Source organism: Pteropus vampyrus, unplaced genomic scaffold (genome assembly GCF_000151845.1).
Source record: "Pteropus vampyrus isolate Shadow unplaced genomic scaffold, Pvam_2.0 Scaffold69, whole genome shotgun sequence".
In the NCBI taxonomy this organism is placed as follows: Eukaryota; Metazoa; Chordata; class Mammalia; order Chiroptera; family Pteropodidae; genus Pteropus; species Pteropus vampyrus.
The window spans coordinates 3,935,931-3,944,752 of NW_011888850.1; the positions used below are offsets into that span (position 1 = coordinate 3,935,931).

At 38.9% G+C, this 8,822-nt stretch overlaps 1 pseudogene; it reads left to right on the forward strand.

The window, feature by feature from the left end:
• Positions 1-5,799: 5,799 nt before the first annotated feature.
• LOC105293211 lies at positions 5,800-7,117 on the forward strand (annotated as a pseudogene).
• The last annotated feature ends 1,705 nt before the right edge of the window (positions 7,118-8,822 follow it).

Below are 8,822 nucleotides of genomic sequence, written 5' to 3' on the forward strand. Positions count from 1 at the left end.
CATAGCAGTGGGTTCCATGTAAATAGCTAAATACTAATTTATAAAATAGGAAATCATGGTAAACCCTTGATGTAAATGCAAATTATTTCGATAAAGTCTATTAGGAGTAAATTCATTTTTTTCAGAGGAACTACTCAACAGTGTACTTCTCAGTGAGTTTTATATATGAAATTTGAAGACTACAAGGCTAGGAGACAAAATCCGCTGTTATCTGTGTAGTGCAAGCATGTACACTCATTCTGAGGAATTCTTTTATTTAGAAAAATACTGTAAAAACTAACACTGTATATTTTGTAGTCACAGTCAAGTATTCTCCAGGAATAAGGAAATTAGGAAAATAAGATTCCCTTCTGAGAATTAAATCAAGAAATCAACATATAAATGAGACAGGAGCAGATATATATGACCACTTAAAGGAAGATAGAACATCTGTTTCCTTGGTCCAAAAGACTTGGCTGAAACCTGATTAAATATGGAGACCTATTTCAGTCTTGTGGTCAGTTATAAAAGCACAGAAAAAGAAAATCATGAAGATAAGAATCGGCAGTGTTCACCTAAACACTGTCTGGGAAGGAAAGAGACTCAGCCAGGAAATTTTACAGTTTAATGGGTGAAACAAGCTTGTTTGTAAGCAGATGTGAAAAACGCAGATGCGAAAATATTTAAAATATTTAAGATACAGGCAAGAGAAGTAATGATCTATAGCATTTGTTTCCTGAGAAGGCAGGTGTTAGGACTCAAAGCACTGACCTTGGGTAGGAAGAGAGACATCCCTTATATTATGACATGAGAAAAGGAGGCCAGAATGTGTAGACATGGTGGGTTTGGAAATCTAGTATTGAAAGTTGAGGGACGTCCCATCTGAAAGCTTCTATTTTCCCTGAGAAGAGGTGAGATCATCTACTGAGTGTGTGTGGAGTGGAAGCGGGGGTAGCAGGAAAGAGGAAGAATTGAAGGTTTGATTTTTCTTAATGTTTATGAAGACTCATCTAGCAGCAGCAACCGCTCCCTCTTCAGCCAGCTTTAGGCTAGCACTCAATTTGATTCGAGAAGTCTGAAATGAAAGTATTTTTATATCTATATGAATAAAGGTAAATATGCTCTATGACATCAACACAACAAAATGACTAGTCACACACTCTTGAGAACAAATAATGTGCTAATTTGTATCAAGTATAATTTATATGTTAATTTTTTCATTATGCAGAAAATAGAAATTAGTACTACAACTGGGATAAGAACTCAGGCCTCATTTTACATTTCAACTGTATTGTAGAAAATGTTTTTCACTATGGTGTCTATTTTTGTTTGTTTGCCTTTTTATCTATGTTATCAACAACAACAACAACAAAACAGTGTGTCTTTTTAATTGGATTATAAATGGGTAGTGGTTTGCTACCAACATGGGCTCAGTGAACCTTAAAGCTGTATTCATTAGAATTAAGTTTGACTGGAAATGACAGAAAGCCCCAAGTATGGAGGCTTAAGCAGGATAAATGTTTTTAAGTCTTCTCAATTTAAAAGTCCAGGCAGGCAGTCCAGGGCAAGTATGGTGCTCTCTCTGCAGGGATCCTGGCTCTTTTTCTCAGGTTCCTTCAAAATGTGAGATTTTAACTTCATTGTCCAAGAAGGCAGCCTCTGTGTTCCAGGCAGGAAGATGGAGGAGTGTCAAAGAGGAGTGACAAAAGGCATGTACTATCCTTCTCCTCAGACAAGTTCTTGAGCTGCCACAGGACAGTTCCACTTACATCTCATTGGCCAGAACTTAGTTATATGACAATGCTAGCCCAAATGGGATCTGAGGAGTATTGATTCAGGGCAGTCTCATGCTCAGCTAAAAACTCTATTAACCTAGAAGAAGAGGATAGATATTAGGGAATGACTAGCTGTCTGTCATAGATGTTGAGTATGTTTCTTCTTGCTGACTAACAGCAGAACAAAATCTACACCAGCACTATTTGTTAATCCTTAGTGATTTGTTTTTGTTATAGTTTTAAAATGCTTGTAGGGAGTAGCTTTACTTTCTTTTTGTCATATGCTGCTAGCACCTTTGCTCATCTCTCTCTGTTGAATGTTCTTGTGTGTTACAAAATCTATTCCCTTGTTTCTCTATTTGGTTTGATAAAACCTTTCATTACAAATTTAATTGTGGCATTTTCTGAACATGGAAAATTAGCAATCTGTTTCAAGTTCCAGATAATAGAAAAATTAATCTACATCTTTTTTTTTATGTATGTATGCCAAGAGGCTCAGAAAAGAGTTTGGAATATTTTAAAAATCAAACAATAATTGTCAGTATTATATTTTCTTAGAGAGTAGCTTAGGTGTAGAGTCCACTTTGTTAGATAAAAGCAGAGCCTTATCTGATCGACTGACTAACCAAAGAAAGTATGTTAATCATAAACTTAACTGAAATAGAACTGAACTCTCATATATGATATGCTTAATAAAAATCTACCTTGCATTTGAATGCATTATACAAAATAACTGGATGAGAGTATAAAAATACTTATTTTCAAATAGAAAAAGTTACAAAGTTTTATGTATGAGAAATTAATTCAGTACTCACTACTGAAAGATGATTTAGGCCTTTGGTATACTCAAGGCAGAATTTTCTAGCATAAAGTAGTTTCGGAGAACAAATTGAAGCAGAGATTTAAATATTTTATTATTTCTATATTGCTAAGGCTGGTTTTTTCTTGGGTTGGTTTTAAATTTTTCTTTTTTTTTTTTTCTTTTCTCTCGTCCCTCAAGATTTTCTCCAATAATTCCTGTAATAGTAGAAGCTTTAGGAAGGTAACTTATCACCTCATTAACGAAGATTTGGAGGTCTTTTTTTTTTTTTTTTTACTCTGGTTCTTCTTCTTGTTCTCCCTGGCATTAGTAGAATGCAACTTGAAGAAATCTGAGATGGAAAGACACAGCCATTTGACAATTTCTTGAAAGTGCTTTAAGGCTGGCCAGAAGCATTTTCATTCAAGCTACTATATCCTATGCTCAGAAAACAGAAGATGATAGTCTTATCATGGCACACTGAGCCATTAATATGTTACCATTCTAAAATAAAAATTAAGCCTGAACTACGTAACTGAGTTGTCTTCAACTGGTCTAAGAAATAAAGACAAACATTCACTTCCCTTTAGAGCATTCCTTCTTCAAAAATGAGTGTATTCTTTATTTTAAATGATTTAATTAAAAATGATAATATAATACATTCTCCTGCAGAATAAAGACGGCAAACTGGTATAAAGTGAAATGTAAAAGTACCTTCCCCCTTCTCCAATATTACTATGAATTTTAATAGGTATTTCCGAATGCCTCCTAAAAGGTTTGTACTCGTTTACATTCTAGTATTCTTTAAACATAGTTGTAAATAAATGTACTTAGTAACTTGTTATCCATTTGCTCAGGGCCTTTCCATATTTATTGGTTACTAATTTAATTTAGTTTCACAGCCTTCTTTTGAGATCAAGACATTAAAAATCTCCCAATTTTATAAATCAATAAACAAAAATAAAAAGACTTTAAGATGCTCTACAGTGACGCCATAGTGTGCTAGGAATTGAACTTAAACTTCATACATACCTCGTGGTAACATTATTTAGCCACTAACCTATATTCTCAGGCTAATTGGGAAAGAAAAAAGTAAAGCCTACAGAATATTAGAAGATATTTGAATACTGAAAACCTAGTCAGCCTCGAATATCAGCAAACTATTCTGATCACATAATTTTTTCTCTGACTTAGAGTAAAAGTCACATTTATGACCAATTTGATATCCTTTCTATATATGTGCCAATTGGGACTCATTAGCCAACAGTTATGGAGACTAATAAAGGTATCACTAATAAAAGGCATAGCACACTGGAAACAATGCGGTTCCTGTATTTTAGAGATTCTGGGAAATGCTTTATCTTTAGTTTCACATCTCATCACAAGTCTCTGTGGTACCTGAATAGCCACTGTGTCTAGTTGTGTATTATTACTTGAGAGACAAAAAAAAGTCCCTCTAGTGTAGAGCAGTACTGACTCTGGAAGGCTCAGTCCTGACCTCAACTATGACAGTCATTCTATAGATTATCTAGAAACTAGATGAAAGCTTATAAGAGGATTAAAATTACAGCTCTTCTCTACCATAAAAATATGATGGCCAAAACTCTCTCCTAATGTCCTTTAGGCTGTCAAATCAAATCATGTCCATAGTTCTCACTCAAATGTTTTAAAAGAGGCTCTTCCCCAGCTGCTATTATCTCTTATGTTCACACTTGGCCTTCACAAAAGTGACTTAGGATAGGAATTTATAGTACAGGGATACCTTTGAGTAAGAAAAATGGATGTCCTCCTCTCTGTCGAACTAAATAATAACCTTGTTCTAGTAACAGCTTTAGAACTAGGTTGTCAAATTCCCATTAAATTCAATTCTCTAGGTCTAAACCTACAGGAGCGGAATTGTATTTATTCAGCTGATGTTCATAGTTTTATGCAAGGTTGTCCCTGGATGGGAAGTGAACATTCAGCTGATGTTCATAGTTTTATGCAAGGTTGTCCCTGGATGGGAAGTGAAAATGTTAGATAAACATCTTGAAGGCTAAAAGCAAATCTGGTTATTTTGAGAATATCCAGGTAACAAATTCAAATTCAAGTTCATTTGAAAATGAAAGTTTGAGTCGTGTAGGTACAACTTCTATGTCCTCATATGACTATGTAAGAAGCAAGAAAGTAACTGAGCTTTCATACAATTTTTGTTTACCCCATGAAATTTCATCTCTCATTAACAGCTCATATTCTCTCATTTTGATGCTTCTCAATCTCTATCATCAAATCCTAGTGGTTTCTGATGGCATCTGCAGGATTGGATTGGGCTGGATTCAAGGTATCTAATACAGATTTGGCTTTTCTTCATTTAATTGTACATTTGGATGAGAAGTACCTTTCCTGGTAGAACTGGGAATAGAGTCAGAATAGATTGATGCATGAGCAGAAGGGAACTTGACCTGGTCTGGATGAGCCGAAAAAATATCAGTAGCCTGATATGTAGCCATCTCTGTTTTTCACTTTAACCCTGTTCTATATGGCTTTGAGCAAGTCTGGAATTTCAGCTCTGTTAATTTATGAAGCAACTTGGGCAGGTTACTCACCCTGAGTACCAGTTTACTCATCTGAAAGAGGAAGATGACATAATTGTTGTAGGAAGTACTGATTACATTTGTATGCCTGGCATACAACAGGCATTCAATAAATAGTAACTTTAGAACTAATCAGAAAATAGTAAACATTACCAAGCTGCCAGCTGAGACATAAGGCATTTTCATCACCAACCCTTCCTACTGAACTCTTTCGAGGGGTCTGGAACCATAGAAACATGCAGAAGTCGTCTAAAGTTCATAAGAAGAAACTGGAAAGTTCATTTATCTTCAAATATAAGCAAAGAGGACAATGCAAAGATGTCAGCCCGTGAGGTAAGTCATGTACACACATCACCATATAGCACAGTGGAACAAGGTACGTGCTACAAGATAAATCAAGTTAAAGTGCCCAGGCACTTTGAGAAAAAAATTATTTCTTTCAGCTGAATTATCAGAAAATATTGTGTAGGAAAGGTAAATTTAAGCAGGGTGTTAAAATGGCAAAGTATTTATGACAAAGTGTGTCTGTGACTAATTCAATTTGACTAACGCATGGAGTAAATGAAAGGGTAAAGTGTGAGATAAGACAAAAAGGGTGGATTTGGACTGTGCTAGAGAGGCATTTGAAGGCCAGGATAAGGAATTTTAGATTTTTCAGCAAAGGGATAATAAAATGGTTGACATAACAGCTTTACTACGAGACAGTTCATCTGGAAACTTTGTGAAAGAAAGAGTGGAGGGAAGAAATGGCAAATCTAGTAAGAGACTGTGCGGTGACACAGGTGAAAGGCGACAGGGGCAGACGAGGGAAGAGCTGGGGAGCTAGAAGGGAAGGAGTGCATTTTTTAAAATTCTAAGATCCCTTTTACCAGGCCCCGGGCTTGGGGCGCCGTCCCTCCCGGTGGCAGGACACCTGGCTTCCGACTTTGCCTTTCGCCCCACTGGGCGGTGGAGGCGACCGGCCAGAAGGGCCCGAGCGGGGCTGCGCTGACCCTCAGACCAGGCTGAGCTTCCAGGGCCTTTCCGGCAGGTCAGAAATCCGGCCAGGGCTTGGCCCCAGCACCGAGGTGTGGGGGATCCCTCTGTGTCCCCCGCCGTGTGAGTTCTACGGGGGAATGGCCTACTGTGGACCCCAGGTTGGAGTGGGGATGCTGCCCCAAGGCGGCCTGGCGACCTCTCAGCCCGAGGGCGAGGTGGGAGCGGGAGTGGAAGGCAACTCTGAGGGGGCCTCCCCGGAGCCCCGCGTTGCCCAGCCCGGGGCCGTGGATCTGGACAAGGAGACCCCGGAGCAAAAACCCCGAGGCGGTGGCGAGTGAGGACATGGAAGCTCAGCAGAAAAGACCTCGAGCAATCTGCCGAGCTCCTGAAGCAGAAGAGGATCACCCCAGGGCACACCCAGGCGATCTGGGGCTCACCTGGAGGGTTCTCTTTGGGAAAGTGTTCAGCCAAACGACCGTCTGCCGCTTTGAGGCGCTGCTGCTCAGTTTGAAGAACACGGGTAAACAGCAGCCCCGCTGCAGAAGGAGGTGCAAGAAGCTGACGACGAGAATCTACAGGAGACGAATCTACAGTGCGAAGCAGAGACCATCGTGCAGGCCCAAAAGAGAAAGCGAACAGGGATGGAGGGCCGAGTTGGGGGGCAACCTGGAGAGCATGTTCCTGCAGCGCCCAAAGCCCACACTTTGTAGCAGGTCAGCCACATGGCCCAATGGCTCAGGCTTAAGAAAGATGTGCTCCAAGTGCGCTTCTGCAACTGTCGCCAGGAAGGCAAACAATCGAGCAGTGACTATTCATGAGAGGATTTGGACGCTTCTGGGCCTCCTTTCTCAGAGGAACCAATATCCTTTCTTCTGGCGCCAGGGCCCCATTTTGGGACCCCAGGCTATGCGGGCCCTCACTTCACTACACTGTACCCCTCGGTCCTTTCCCTGAGGGTGAAGCCTTTCTCTCTGTCTGTCACCACTCTGGGCTCTCCCGTGCATTCAAACTGAAGTGCCTGCCCTTCGCAGAAAAGGGGAGAGCAGGGACAGAGGAGCCTGAGGATGGTACCAGGGCTTTGGGATTAAGTTCTTCGTCATTATTGGGAACACTATGGGAGCAGGGAGTTTGGGGGAACTGGTTGCCAATTCCGGTGAATTTCGATGATGCTCTTGATTTTAATGCCCACATCACTCATTACTCTGATCTTAAATAAAGAAGCCTGGGACACATGTACACACACAAAATTCTAATACTTGCTCCAGCCCTGGGCAAATGAATCAGAATCTCTGGCAAGTGCACTTGGGCATCAGTATTTTTCCATTTTACTCTCCCCAGTGATTCCAATGCGCAGCTTCAGTTGAGAACTGCTGACCTTAAACTAGATATACTGTAGTCTCTAAATAAGCACCCTTGCTCACATGGTAAAATTCACCAAGCACACTCATGGTGGTTCATTCCTAAGTCTCAACAGAGGGAGCAGTTCCCCGGAATTCCTTGATGTTTAGCATTCCTTGCTGGTCATTCCCCATTCCATAACACTCCATCTGGGGAAAGTGAATAATCCCAAATCCTACTAGAAGTACAGATATGAGAAAAATCAACCTGAAGATAAAGTAGACACCACTGATAGCAGAGAACAAAGACAGAAAGAACACAGGTCCTTGATGAATTGAACTATTATATCAATCAATCCAGAAACCTAATCTACCACTGGATTTCAGGTTATATGAGCCAAGAAATTTTATTTAACATTCAAGCCACTTTGAGTTAGGGTTTCTATTACAGCTAAGAGAATATCGCATTATATTATCAGTCCTTTATGTTCTTGAAATAAATGGTTTTAGATTTTATCTGTTGATATCAGACTTCAGAAATGACAAAGTGCAACCTGAAATGTAACATCTTTTATAGGATACTCAGCAACAATAATCTTGTCTTAGTGGCATAAACACTTGGCCTGTAAGTGCTGTGCAGCTGTGAAAACCTGTACTTTGAAATCTGACACATTTTCCAGCTGTATCCTGACCATTTGACTGTGTTCTTTTGTTTTTGGCAGTATTAACTACATTACATGAAATTTCCGTACAGTGCTGTTTCAATTGATTTTCAAAGAAGAAAATACTTCCAAATCCTAGGCTCTGAATCTGCCCTTGAAATTTAATCACATCTAGAATTTTACCAGAAACTACTATCATCTATTAAAATTTATGTGTTGAAAATATACTGAAAATCCATTTCTTCAAAAGATGCTTATTAAGATACTGAAGAGTCAAAAAAGAGGGAAAATAAGAATCCACACTTATATTTGCTCATATATATATCAGGAAACTGAAAGGAAGAAATTATGAATAATGGTTAATTTCAAGGGGAGTGGGGGAACTGAGCAGATAAGGATCTTAAGAGGAGACATATTGCTGTAAACTTTTTTTATACTTTCTGGTTTTTTAAATAATGTGATTATATTACCTATTCACAATTTTAATTAAAAATCACTTTGATAAAAATAAATTAAAAATATTCTAAAATATATTATTTACCAGAAGTACCCCTAAATTAATTGATTATTCTACCATCAGGAATCCACCGACATGAGAAACCCTACCATCTCCACTAACTGCCCAATTGGACTTTTAGCTAAAACAGTACTAAATGAGAAATTTAAAAGCTGTTCCGTGAATGCTCTCCTTAGTGATTCATTCCATTAGGACATCTAAA